Genomic DNA, 15,257 nt, shown 5'->3' with positions numbered 1-15,257 from the left:
CTGCATCTACACATATGTCTACTGCAACAAAGTTGGATAAAGATAAAAAGGGCAAGAGTGTAGATATCTCAAGCGACAGAGGGATGATTGGATCATTGCTTTATTTAACAACAAATAGACTAGACATCATGTTTGCAACATATCTATGTGCAAGATTTCAAGCCAAACCAAAAGAATCACATTTGATGGCTGTAAAGAGGATTTTCAAATATTTAAAGGGAACTCCTGACTTGGGATTATGGTATCCTAAGGGAACTGGTTTTGAAGCTGTTGGCTACACAGATGCAGATTTTGCTGGATGCAGGGTTGACAGGAAGAGTACTAGTGGAAGCTGTCAATTTCTTGGACAAAAACATGTATCCTGGTATAGCAAGAAACAATAATTTGTATCAACTTCTACAGCTGAGGCTGAATACATAGATGTAGGAAGTTGTTGTGCTCAAGTGCTTTGGATTAAAAATCAGCTAATGGATTATGGCCTAGTGTTACACAAAATTCCTATTATGTGTGACAATACTAGTGCTATATCTATAGTGACTAATCTAATTAATCATTCTAGAACAAACACATTGATGTAATGTATCATTTTATTAGAGAACATGCTACAAATGGTACCATTGAGCTCATTTTTGTTCCAACAGAAAAATAATTAGCTGACATTTCTACTAAACCTTTGGATGAAGCAACTTTCACTAGACTTGTAGGTGAAATTGGAATGCTTAATTCTTCATCCTAAGGTAAGAACTCAGCTAATGTGTTGCAGCTAGATTAATTTCCAGTAAATTAAAATTAATTTGATTTAATTGGAAATTAACTGAAATATGAACTATAAATATTTTAGAAATCTCTGCATATTTATTTTTCAAAAATTCAAAATTCAACTTGGAATTTTCAAATTCTAAGTAAACTGCTCAGTTATTAATTTACATTCTTAATATGTAAAATTAACACAAGGCAGAATTACAAGAATCAAAATTATATAGAGAACTGAGTTCTTGATAAGTCTAATTGACTTCTCGACAAGTCATTTTAGGACATCTCGAGTGAGTTCTCGACAAGTCAATTCACTGACTTCTCGAGTGACTTCTCGATAGGCTTAAAAATGACTTATCGATAATTCCTTATAGAGTTCTCTAGTTGTGTTAATTCACAGAGTTCTCTAGTAGTGTTAATTCACAGAGTTCTCTACAAGTACAATTTTGACTTATCAATAACTCAAAACTGAAATAGTTTAATAATAATAATTTTGGTAAAATACTTTTGGAAAATTTATTCTAATTTTATTTTAAATTTATTCAAATAAAAGTTGGAATTAATTCAGTCCATTTTTGGGACAAGCTGGGTATTTATTTGACATCTCGATAAGTCATTTTTTTAATTCTCTATATGAGTAATTTAAAATGACTTCTCGATATGTTTTTCATTTCTCAAAATGACTTTTCGATAGACAAACTCCAAACGTCTATTTTTGAGTTCTCGACAAGTCATTTACTTTTACTATAAATACCCAGACTTCTCGATACATATACATACTTACAACTTTCGAGATCTCAAGTGACCTATCTTTCAATCCAAAACCGACTTCACTCTCGTTTTTCATCCTTTCTCATAAATCTATTTTACCCACTAAACTCGTACCTATGTCAATGGCAGCCAACAATCTTGTACCTTTCATTTCCAAGAAAACTAATTTTCTGGCATTTCTAGATGCAAATCAAGCACCTGAAGTTTTTCAGTGCTTTGTTAAGTTCCTTTCTGAGACCTAATTTGTAGGTGCTCTAACTGTTAATCATGTGTTGTATTTAGATGTGCTAGGTGACTTCTGGAACACAACAACAACCAGGACAGTTGTGCATGAGAATGAGGCTGCAACTATAGTGCTAAACTGCTCAATTAAGGGACAACATGTGGAGATTCTTGAGGATGATGTCAACAAAGCTTTGGGAATTCCTACTGACAAGATAGTGGAGGCTCCAACTCAGGATGAGCTTCATGAGTTTATGGACTTCATCAATTATTCCGAAAGGATTAATCTGGCAAGCATGAACAAGAAGAACTTGAGAAGAGAATGGTCCTTCTTGTTTGACTCAGTGATCAGGGCATTTACTTGCAGAAAGTCTGGATTTGACAACATATCCAGTGTTGTTCAGAAGTTGGTCTACTCCATGGCTCACAACAAACAACTAAATGTAGGGCACTACATATTGGAGGAGCTGATCACCAGATTGACAATGCCATTAGAGTCAAGAGGTAAGGAGATCTTTTTGCCTAGATTTATTATGTCAGCTTTAAATTATAAAGTAAATGACATACATATGCTAGAGGGTGTAAATAGGACATTAATTGGAAATTGTAAGCAAGTATCCAAAATTCTATTTGGATCACTTCTTACTAAGAACAATGTACTAGTAAGTCTTAAGTTAACACCTTTCATGATTGAAAGATTTAAGACTTACCTTTATTCTATGCCAGACATGAGGAGTAGTGGTAGTCAAACTAGCACAACTATGATTCCTGAACCTGTGGAAGTACAAGCATAGGAACACCAATAGGGATCTTCCCAAGCTGCAACCATTCCTTCAAAACCCTTAGAGGCTAGGCAACCAACCACCTCATCTTCTCAAAAGGATGAGGTGAGTAAAAAGAAGAGAAAGGGGGAAACCTTGACTTTTGTAACTAAGAGTGGTGAGAATATAGCTGAACAAGAGTCATATTTGGTCAAGAGAACCAAAAAGAGTAAGATAACTGAGCTGACCACTCAAGTCACCTCTGTATCCTCCCAAAATGATGCAGTTGTAAAAGCAACCAGTAGTGAGTCTGCACAGCCTGCACAAGAAGCAATTCAAGTATATGGTAGGAGAAATAAGGAAGGCACACACTGTGAGGACACATCTCTTGAAGCTCCCTCATTCATTCAGGGGGAGTTGCCAACACTCACAATTGAATAACATACTCTTATCTCTAAAATTTCTTCTCTTCCATCTGCACTTGAATCTAACTCTCAAGTGCAAAAAAAATCAAGTGACTTAGCTCAAGAAGCTTTGCTCACCACCCAGACACTCCATTTAGATGGTGAGAGGCTACATGCTGGGGTAGACCTTGATGACACCATCACAAACATGAGGGATTCATCAGTTTTTACTGAAGACCCCATGAATACTTCTAATGCACCTTTATGTGCAAAAAAGTCTTCACAGGCTGAAAGGTTTGAGGTTAGTACTCCTGAGGGGGAGCTATCTAAATCCTCTCCAATTCAATTGGAGGTTCCTCATGTAGGGACAACTCCCCTCACAACCCTAGCAGAAATTGCTTTGGCAGTTGAAGCTAGGAGTACAATTGCCCATGATCCTGTCATAGGGGAGGCAAGCATAGCACATTCAAGTGCCAGTGTGTTGCAAGATACACAAGGGTTTGAGGGTGGTGTACATGACAGTAACCCAGTCAAATCCCCTCCAATTCAATTGGAGGTTCCCACTATAAGTGGAGGACAACACACTGTCAAAACCACAGAGCAATCTGTGAGTCAAACTATGAATTCAGTCACAGGTGTTTCTGAACCATCAACCTCACACCCTTCAACTTCCCAACCTCAACAACCTCACATTCTCACCAACAGGCTATAAGAATCTGTCTCTCAACCCACATCTATAGATGATCTCTTAGTGGAGTAGATTTCTGGACTGGCAAACATCTCTCAACATCTACTCACCTCTGATATGAGCAATCAGGACTATCAGGCCATCATGCTCACCTACAATGAAGATGTGGAGAAACAGAATGAGAAGATTGTAAATGATGAAGAACAAGATGGAAATGTGGATGCATGGCTATTTCAAGACTTTGTGTTAGAAATGGATCAAGTCTTGGCCAGATTCAGGGAAAAGTATGTTACTATCCTTGGAAGCAATGCAAAGGCCTTGACTCCACAAGAAGTATATGATGTAGTCACAGAAGTGCATAAATCTCAACTCAAGGCTTTTCACCTTTTTGGTAAAGCTCTTGAAGTCAAATTGACTGGTCATGAAGACATGATCAGGAAGATGGTGAGGGAAAAGATGGATGAACTCATTCCCTCTCAAACTGAGAAAAAAAATCAATTCAAACACTTCTCAGACCAAATGTCCAAATATGATCTCAGTGGTGTGGATAAAAGCATGACAAAACTCAAGGATTCCTTTATTTCCTTGTACAATCAAGTTCAAGCTCATATCACCAAATCTAATGACACAAGGTTGAAGTTGGATCAGATGCACACTGTAAGATAAATTCCTTCTCCTTTGGTCATGGATGAAATTCATAAATTTGTGCAAGCTACATTTGGGTCATCTACTGTTGTCTCTACATCAAGCTCCCATCAACCTGCATCTACTTCAACAAATCTATAGATTCAATCTCTCCAAGTTCAAGTCACAACATTGTAATACTTCAACTCTTCTCTCACTGCACAAGTTCAGGCCTTGACATCTCTTGTCAAGAGCCAACAAACAGATATCCAAACCCTGGTGGACTTCCATAAGCATCTTCAGATGCAGAATTCTATAGCTTTGGGAGTCATCATGGGAAACTCAACATACCACTACATTCTCTACCTGAATAAGTAAGGCCTGAAATTCCTACTCCCCTCCTTATGCATGTCAACAAGACTAAGGGGGAGATAGAGGCTAGATTGGCACAATCAAGGTCATCTCAACAACAAGTCCAGGGTGCTGAAAAGAAATTATCTAAAAAAGTTGATCTTGACATGGAGAGACTTATTAGGGCTGTTGAAGAACCTAGTCTGAGCAGAGAGTTTGATGAACTACTCAAAGCCCTAAAAGCTTCTCTCAACAACAATCACTTCACATACAAAAAGGCCCTGGACAAGACGATTAATTTCATAACAGTGATCATGGTCAATCAGGACAACTTTTTGCAGAAGAAGATAGTGATCAATGCAAATGACTAAGGGACAGACAGATGTATGCAGGTGTCCCTCAATTACCTTGTCTCAAGGAGTGCATCTGAGTTAGATATCTTCATCAACAAAGTTAAAGTTATAACTCATGAAGATACCTTGCTATTAACTAAATTGAGAGATGCTCAAGTTGCTGCCTTTCTAGAAGCATATCTATAGCCAAGCAAGGGTATAGTATATATGTCCAAACACCAAATAATTCAAACATTTTCAGATCCCCAAATAGTGTGTCATGAGTAATAAGAAGCTTATCATGATCCTTGGAACTGGTTTAAAAACCAAGAAGAACAAGAACAATGATGATATGGAAATGATAAAGCTACTAAGGAGATATCCGGATAATGCAGAAGCCAACTTGCCCAAAACACAGATCAACAAGGATGATTTGGATGATGATGAGCAGAAGAAATATGATCAAAATCCTTTTGGCTCAAATCCAAGTCAATCCAGTAAGCCATCTGGTAGCAAGAGTGTTACGACCGGTATTTTATGTAATATTATTTGTGAATTTCGTATAATATTAAGTCAAATGAAAATATATTCAATGATTGTACGTTTGTGTGAGTGAAAATTTCTGCATTATAAATTTGCTTTGGGTAGTATATGATTTTTCAAAGCAAGAGTTTATTTAATTTCTTTATTTTTGATTTATAAGGAATATTCTAAGCTTTGGAAAAATCTTCTTTTAAAAGGCATTTTGTTCACAAATTTTGAAAATGATTTTATAAAGTCTCTAAAAATACAAGTTAATTTATGGTATAAATTTTATAATTTTTGAACTTGTATTTTATTTTATAAAAATAAATCATTATAAATTTTAGTTGTCATATTTATCAAATTACATGAATAACCTTGCATGCAAACTCTCTTCTATTTAATCAAAGGGCAAAGAAGACATTCTCAACCCCACTAACTCACATTTTGCTAACCAATTTACCCCTTTACCCTTGCATGCAAATCTACCTAACTATATTGGAGGGTTATTCTTGTAAAATCTCAAACCCACTCACATTATAGTCAAATCAATGCATAAAAACAAGTCCAAGAAGTGATCATCACCTCACTTCACCCCACCACTTCACTCTCTTCTCCCTCCCTCCTCCCTCACCTCTCGGTTTTTCCCCTCCCCTCTCGGCAACCACCAAAACCGAGCCCCATCCCCTTCTTTCTTCAACTCTCACTCAAACAATCATCTTATATCCAAGTAATTTTACTCCCTATATGTTATTCTTATATATATTTCAAAAGTTTAGAGTGAAAAACCTATGTTTTGACCTTGCATGGTGATGTTTTTATTAAACTCAAAGTGAACCTCCTTGATTCTTGTGAATCTAAGGCTTTCACCATGAGATATAGTATCATAGGGTCAAGAATGGCTAGACATAAGATTGTTACACTTATGAAATGTTGTTCTTACCCTAATCCATTCGGCCATGACTTGATAGGAGCCGAATGGATGGTGTTTTTGTTGCCTTGTTACATTTTTGTGTATTTTGTGATGATAACGTGAATTTTATAGTAAAAGCTTGATAAAATCCTTTTGCATGCTAGTTGATCATTTAGTTGTAATCCATGTTAGGCTTGCATGTTGAATTATGATAAAAATTTATTTGGAAATCATGTTGCTTTGGCTTGAAAGATCCGAAAGCATGCATGCATGTAAATCACTTTTGATTTTTTTTGGAAGTTTTGATCATTTAGATTCATGTTGTTAGTGAGCCTTAATTTCAGTAGGAATAATGTATTAATATTGATTTATACTTCTTATTGCATGGTAATAATTCGTGGTTATCTATTATAAAAAAAATATATATATCTTGTTGCTTCAAGAGCATAAAGGTTTGTGATTTGTAAAGAGTAGTCTCTTTTGTTTTGCCATAGTTGCACCTTAGGTAAGGATGATCTCACCAAGGTTATTTTGAGAAAAAGGGAGTTAGTTCAGTAGAATACCATGTATAAGTCTTTGTTTAAGTTTTGAGTTGTTGTTAGATAGGTTTGTCAAGTCAAAGCCTTGGAAAATGAGAGTTATAGTTTCTGCAAAAAAATCAGTTTAGTACCCTGAGGTTTAGAGTGAGTTTTGACCATGTCATTGATGTGCACTTTGAGGCCCAAGCTACCAGAAGTTAGTATGGGGAGTATATAATAGGTTTTAGGAGTTGGTTGGAGGTTTGCATGTCAATTGGTTAGGTGCACAAGTAGAATAACAAAATCTGTCCAGCAGGGGGCAGTTTTGTTGCAACTTAGAAATAGGGAGATTTGGCCATGTCATGGGTAGGCCCTCATTAGGCCCAATTGGGCCTTAGTCAGAGGGTATGTCAGAGAAGTTTTTCCAACCATATTTCATAGGATATGAGCTAGAACCATGTGTCACAAGTTAATTCAAGTCAGGGCATTTTCTGCCCAGAAAAACAGGGGAACCTTGGACTTTTAGCTTAGGCCCAAGAAGGCCCAAGCCAGGCCTTTGAGCCACATCAAGCTTGTGAGATGCCCTTAGGTCAGGAGAGTCTTGTGTAAAAATTTTGAAGAAAAACTTGTAGTTTAAGAGTGTCTAATGCACTCAAGAAACCTTAGTTACCATTCTGAAATTTGCACCAGTGAGCACTTTCACTTATCACATAGCTTTAGAACACTTAGAAGTGAGTATTAGGTCGACCACCATAGTTGTAAGATAGTATAAGGTCAGTAGAGCAAAAGGCACAAGTGAGGGTCAATAGGTTTTGGATAATTTAGGAAAGGCACATTGAGTTAGGAAGCCCAAATTTGAAGACTTTGTTTAGTTAGTGACCAAGTGACTTAAGTGGTGAGTCGAGATCATCCAAGCCTAGTGTGGCATTATGGTGTATATGATGTTATTTGGTATTAATATACGATATGTGATTATGTGGCTACGTGTGTACATTTGAAAATATAATGGTGGATATGAATTAAGTGCGTATAGGCCTAAGTGCCATCCATGTTTAATTTCGGGTTGTAAATAGGTTAAGATGGTAAGAATATATTATAATGAGGATTATTATTATTTATGTAAGATCTCGAGATGAGGGAAAACTTGCCATAAAAGTCGAGTGAAGCTCCAGTTGTTGCTCCTACCAGTCAGACCAGACCAGTCTATCTCAAGGCAAGTGATTCAACTTGACCTTCGTATTTACTGTAAACAGTTCATATATATATCGATGCAATTATCCTGAGTCATTTTGATATATTTAAATCAAGCGTATCTTTTGTTTATCTTTGAGTTACATAGAGATGCCATGAACCCTCGAGTACGTATTGCAAGTAGTTCAAAAGTCTTTCATGATAGTTTAATGCCATGATAAAATGAAGAGTTGATATATTTCTTGATTGATCCTTTTGATTAACATGTTGATGTTTCCTATGCATTGATATCTCATCCTGATACTTGAACCCCTATAGAACCTTACTTTGAATTCTGATAGTCAGATACTTCCCAGCTTGATTCCTCATTAATTGATACCCTCTTTCTTATCCTAAAGCTTGAAAATTCTGATATACCCTGAGCTAAAAAAAAAAATCATTCTTCATACCTTAACACCCTTAATATTCATGAAGCTTACATTCTTAATGATCCAGCACTTGAACCTTGATGAGAAACCATTACTTTGAGCCCAAATTGGCATTACCCTTCATATTATCCATTAGCCTCACTAAATCCTCTTGTCCAATCTTTGATATATGAAAACCATTCAATTACTTGAATATAGAATAGTTTTGTGAATCATGGCTCTGATATTCAGTACCTTGTTTCCCGTGTTTCGAGTTGATCTATAATTCCTTAATAAAAATATTTACTGTTAAAAGAGATTTTGTTACAATTCGGCATCAGCTTTTGAAATAAATAAAATGTGGATTTTCAGTCCCAAAGGGGGATAAATGTTTTCTTGAATGGTGGATCTGGACTGAGACGCGAGTCCTTTCCACACTTATATTAGGCTTAAAAGTTGCCTAGGGATTCCCAATAATGTTTTAGAACCCAGCGAGGTTCGGGATTACTTCGCGGCTGATCACCGGCTGTAATCCGTAGCGTCATAAAATGATTTTGATTAAGAATGATTTTAAAATTTGTTTTGATGCAAGCAAAATGATGCCAACTCACATAAGTTTTATCTCTCGTTATCATTGATTATGTCTTTCCATTGTCATTCCTAAAGGTATATCTCGATTTATGTTTTGCGTTGTACTGTTAGCACTTGTTGAGCTTTTGGCTCACTTCTTGCTTTACCCTGATATTACAGCTAGCAGCTATGGTTAGATTCAAGCAGACTGCCCGTAAGACCTGTGATGCTGATGCTTATGTTCGAGCTCAGGTAGAATAAGTAATAATAGCTGTGAGGATTCGGTATTTGTAATCAGATGTAATAGCTGGTAGTGATGGGCTGTTCCAAACCCTAAACTGTAAGATCTTGGATTGGTTGTGTATCCTTCATTAAAATGGTGTAATAACTATATTTATTTCGCTATTTAAGTTGGGGGTGTGACAGATTTTGGTATCAGAGCTACGGTTTAGAGTCCCTGGACAGCCCAAATAGGTTATAGGATTTGTGTGTAGGTTATAGATATTATGCGAGAGAGTAGGTTAAGTAAATTATTATTAATACTCCTCTTATTGGTTGTCAGCAAAGGGCGCATTCCTCGTCATCCTCTGGGTTGGACGACACTATTGCTTTCTTCGTGTATGCTGAGTTGAGGCGCGAGTTCGACATGCTTCAGGGCAAGTACGACCGACTGATAGACCGACTGAAGAACGTGTATCCGGACAGCCGAAACTACGAAGGGAAGCCCAAGGAGCAGATGACTGCGAGACTTGAGACCTTGGTTCAGTACGTCAACACTAAGCTTGAGGAGATGCCAGCGCACCGGGACCGTACCAGCCAGTATGTCATTCAGATGGTGGCGGATGAGCTCCAGAGCATTGTGAAGACGCTTCGAGAGGAAAAGACTACCAAGCCCCGTTCAGATGGAGTGGAGCCTTAGTTCTTTCCGTTTACCTTTCATGTTGTTGTACTATCAGACTCTATGGAATCCCCAGTTGTTTCCGTCTTTCCTTTAAATAAGCCTGTTATTCCTAGAATCAGACTATGTCCCAATCCTATGTACTGTGACCTTTAAAATTTCAATAATTATGTGCTATCGTTCCATTTGCTCTCAACTGTTATTTTATGTTTTTATCATCATATCTGCTTAATTTGGAAACTTGACCCCATATGTAAATGAGAATGCCATGCGATACCCTCGAATCATTTTATCATTCATATCTGTTTTGACACAACTCTTATTTCAGGATCATGCCTCCCAAAAAGAAGAACCCAACAACCACCTTCACCACAGACCCAAATATTCTTCGACTACTGGAAACCTTGCAACAGCAAACCAATGCTATAGCTCAACAACAACTAACTCTTTAACAACGAATTGAAAACCAAGATAACCGTGAGCCACACCAACCACCTGAACCACCAGTACCACCTAGACAAATTGTCATTTTCAAAGCTTTTCAGAATGTGAATCCACCTGTATTTCATGATACCACTGATCCAGTGATAGCAAACACATGGATCAAGGAGATGGAAAGGGCTTTTGAGTTGGTACAGTTAGGAGACGATCAGAAGACGCCGTATGCCACTTACTTCTTGAAGGGAGAAGTCATCCATTGGTGGGAATCAGTAAAGGCTATGGAAGTCACTCAGCAGGTTTCTTGGGAGAGATTTAAGAAGTTATTTCTGGACAAGTATTACCCTAAGTACATGCAGAATCAGATGGAGCTAAAATTTCTTGAGTTGAAGCAAGGGAACGTGACTGTATTGGAGTATGAGAAGAAGTTCACTGAGTTGTCAAGGTTTGTGACAAAGTATACCAGCACTGAGGAGGAAAAAGCAAAGAAATTTCAGCAAGGATTGGAGCCTTGGATCAGAGATAGGGTGGCTATGTTTGAGCTTGAAACTTATGCGGGAGTAGTACAGAAAACTGCTCTGATTGAGAATAATGGGATGCAGTCAAGGAAAGAGAGGGATAACAAGAAGAGGAAGGTTCCATTTTATGGAGAAAAGTCTGAAGCTGGAAGTTCGCAAGATCGGAATGTAAAGAGGATTGGTTTCCAGAAGGGCGGAAATTTTCAAAGGAAGGGAAATTTGGGCAAAAGGCAAGAATCAAAAGGGAACAATCAGGCAAGCCAAGGGCAAGTTGGAGAAAACAGGTTTCAGAGGCCAGAATGCAAGCACTGTGGAAGAAGGCACCCCGGAGTATGCAATAAGCTGAGTATGACCTGTTATAGGTGCAATCAGAAGGGACATTTGGCAAACGAGTGCAAGATGCCGAAGCCAGGAGTTACGTGTTACAAGTGTGGGAAGACTGGACACATGGCTAGGGAGTGTAAGGCAACAGGACCAGTCAGAGCTCTGATGAACGTGGCAAGTACCAGTGCAAGCGTGCCAGCTGAGGTATTGGAATTACCTCCACCACCCGCACCAACCCCGCAAGCAACAGCAAGGACATTTGATCTAAAGATGAAAGATGCTGTTCAGAATTCTGAGGTGATAGCAGGTACACTTTTACTCAATAATGTCAAAGCTAAAGTATTGATTGATTCGGGAGCAACAAGATCTTTCATATCAGAATCTTTTGTTGATAAGCTCCAATGTGATAAAACGGTTATGAGTGAGGTAGTAAATGTGGTAATTGTGAACCAAGAGAAGATTCCTGTGAATCAATTTTGTCCAAAATGTGAGATTGATATTTCGGGATATAAGTTCTCAGCCGACTTGATACTCTTCAAGCTGGGAGAGCTTGATATAATTTTAGGAATGGATTGGTTAGGAGAGAATAGCGCTCAGATAAATTGTAAGACCAAGAGAGTGTATTTAAAGACGAAGAGTGGAGAGAAGGTAGTATTTAAGGGGCAGAGGCAAGAGCAACTATTTCTTACAATTATTTAGGCTAAGAAGTTACTTAGAAAAGGTTGTGAGTCGTTCCTAGCATATGTAGTGGATTCAGAGAGAGGCAGCCCCAGCATGGAAGATATTCCTGTAGTTAATGAGTTCCCCGATGTGTTTCCCGACGAACTACCAGGCTTACCACCAGATCGACAAATTGAGTTCGAGATCAACCTTGCTCCAGGCACGGAACCAGTTTCAAAGGCTCCGTATAGGATGGCACCAGCAGAAATGAAAGAGTTGGCGAGCCAGCTACAAGAATTATTGGATAAGGGAGTGATACGACCAAGTACGTCGCCATGGGGAGCACATGTTCTCTTTGTGAAGAAGAAAGATGGGAGTATGCGTCTATGCATAGATTACCGGGAGTTGAATAAAGTAACGATCAAGAACCGCTACCCGCTACCAAGGATAGATGACCTTTTTGATCAGTTAAAGGGAGCAAAATGCTTTTCGAAGATTGATTTGAGATCGGGATACCATCAATTAAAGATCAAGGAAGAAGATATTCCCAAGACCGCATTTAGGACCAGATATGGGCATTATGAATTCCTAGTAATGCCGTTTGGATTGACCAACGCTCCGGCCGCATTTATGGATCTGATGAATCGAGTATTTAAGAAGTATTTGGATAAATTTGTCATGGTATTTATTGATGACATCCTTATTTATTCTAAGTCGGAAGAAGAACATAAGCAGCACCTCTGGATAGCATTGGAGATACTCCGACAAGAGAAGTTGTATGCCAAGTTTACCAAATGTGAGTTTTGGTTAAAGGAAGTTCAATTTTTGGGGCATGTTATTGGAAATGAGGGAGTTAAAGTGGATCCGGCGAAGATTGAGGCAGTTATGAGTTGGGAGAGGCCAAAGACTCCTACGGAAGTGCGAAGTTTTCTAGGATTGGCCGGATACTATAGAAGATTCGTCAAGGATTTCTCGAAGATCGCCACGCCATTGACCAAGTTAACCAGAAAGAATCAAAAGTTTGAATGGAGTGCAGAATGTGAAAATAGCTTTCAAGAGTTAAAACAGAAGTTGGTAACAGCTCCGGTGTTGGTACTTCCAGATGATCAAGGGAATTTTTTAATATTCAGCGACGCTTCACATAAGGGTTTGGGTTGTGTGTTGATGCAACACAGTAAGGTAATAGCATATGCGTCAAGACAGTTGAAGCCGCACGAGTTAAAGTATCCGACGCATGACTTGGAACTAGCCTCCATAGTGTTCGCACTCAAGATTTGGAGACACTATCTCTATGGAGAGAAGTGTGAAATCTACACGGATCACAAGAGTTTAAAGTACATTTTTACTCAGAAAGAGCTCAATATGAGGCAGTGGAGATGGCTGGAATTGATCAAGGACTATGACTGTTCGATAAATTACCATCCTGGAAAGGCGAACGTAGTGGCCGATGCGCTGAGTCGGAAGGAGAGATTGAATATGATGATAACATCAAAAGAGTTATCTGAAGAAATCGGAAAATTGGAATTGGAACTTTGTGCTTATGGGAAAGTCAAAGAAGTTTGTCGTGCAATGACCTTTCAGCCAACACTAATGGAAAAGATAAAGAAGTGTCAAGAGGAAGTAATGGAAAAAGAGAAAAATCAGTTATCTGGAGAAGAGATTAATACTAAAAGGGATGAGCAAGGAATACTAAGGTTTTCATCCAGAATATGGATTCCTCATGTACCTGAATTAAAGAATAAGATCCTCCGTGAAGCCCACCATTCGAAATTTTCAATCCACCCGGGAAGCACCAAGATGTATCAAGACTTAAAGAAGAACTTTTGGTGGCCAAATATGAAGCAAGACGTGGCAGAATGGGTTGCGAAGTGCTATACTTGTCAGAAAGTAAAGGCAGAACATCAACGACCAAGCGGATTAATTCAGCCCCTGAAGATTCCAGAATAGAAATGGGAAAATATCGCTATGGACTTTATAGTAGGACTACCGCGAACAAAATCCGGACATGACGCCATATGGGTTATAATTGATCGTCTTACGAAGTCGGCGCATTTCCTTCCAATAAATGAGAAGTCGTCACTGGACAAGTTGGTTCATCTGTATGTGCACGAAATCGTATTAAGGCATGGAGTACCCGTATCAATAGTTTCAGACAGAGATCCCCGATTTAACTCGAGATTCTGGAAGCAATTCCAGGAATGTCTTGGCACGAAGTTGAATATGAGCACGGCGTATCACCCGCAGACTGATGGTCAGAGCGAAAGGACGATTCAAACAATCGAAGACATGTTGCGCAGTTGTGCAATCGATTTTGCAGGAAGTTGGGACGACCACCTGCCATTGATTGAATTCTCATATAACAACAGCTATCATTCCAGTATCGGCATGCCACCATATGAAGCTTTGTACGGGCGAAAATGTAGATCACCAACAAGTTGGGATGAAGTAGGAGAAGGAAGAATTCTCGGCTCAGAATTGGTACAACAGTTGCATGACTCAGTCAAGTTAATTCAGAAAAGGTTGCTTGCTGCTCAAGATAGACAGAGGAAGTATGCGGATCCAGCGCGTAAGGATGTTCAATTCCAAATTGGCGAAGCTGTGTTGCTAAAGGTGTCACCTAGGAAAGGGTTGATGAGATATGGCAAGAAAGGAAAGTTAGCACCTAGATACATAGGTCCTTTTGAGATTTTGAGTCAAGTAGGAAAGGTGGCCTACGAGTTGGCCTTACCACCTCAGTATCGGCATGTGCATAATGTGTTCCATGTGTCGTTACTTAAGAAATATAATCCTGACACTAGCCATGTGATAGAATATGAACCCGTAGAAATTCAGGCAGACCTGTCATTTGTGGAGCAACCGGTTAAAATACTCGACTGGCAAGTAAAGAGTCTTAGAAATAAGTCAGTAAAGTTAGTAAAAGTATTTTGGAGGAACCCTAAGGTCGAAGAGTCGACTTGGGAGTTAGAGTCTGATATGCGTTCCCGGTATCCTCATCTGTTCTCTTAGATTCTGGGGACAGAATCCCTTAAGGGGGAGAGGATGTTACGACCGGCATTTTATGTAATATTATTTGTGAATTTGGTATAATATTAAGTCAAATGAAAATATATTCAATGATTGTACGTTTGTGTGAGTGAAAATTTCTGCATTATAAATTTGCTTTGGGTAGTATATGATTTTTCAAAGCAAGAGTTTATTTAATTTCTTTATTTTTGATTTATAAGGAATATTCTAAGCTTTGGAAAAATCTTCTTTTAAAAGGCATTTTGTTCACAAATTTTGAAAATGATTTTATAAAGTCTCTAAAAATACAAGTTAATTTATGGTATAAATTTTATAATTTTTGAACTTGTATTTTATTTTATAAAAATAAATCATTATAAATTTTAGTT

This window comes from Apium graveolens, chromosome 10 (genome assembly GCF_009905375.1).
Source record: "Apium graveolens cultivar Ventura chromosome 10, ASM990537v1, whole genome shotgun sequence".
Classification (NCBI taxonomy): domain Eukaryota; kingdom Viridiplantae; phylum Streptophyta; class Magnoliopsida; order Apiales; family Apiaceae; genus Apium; species Apium graveolens.
The sequence above is the reverse complement of the archived record's forward strand: the minus strand, read 5'-3'. Positions refer to the sequence as shown.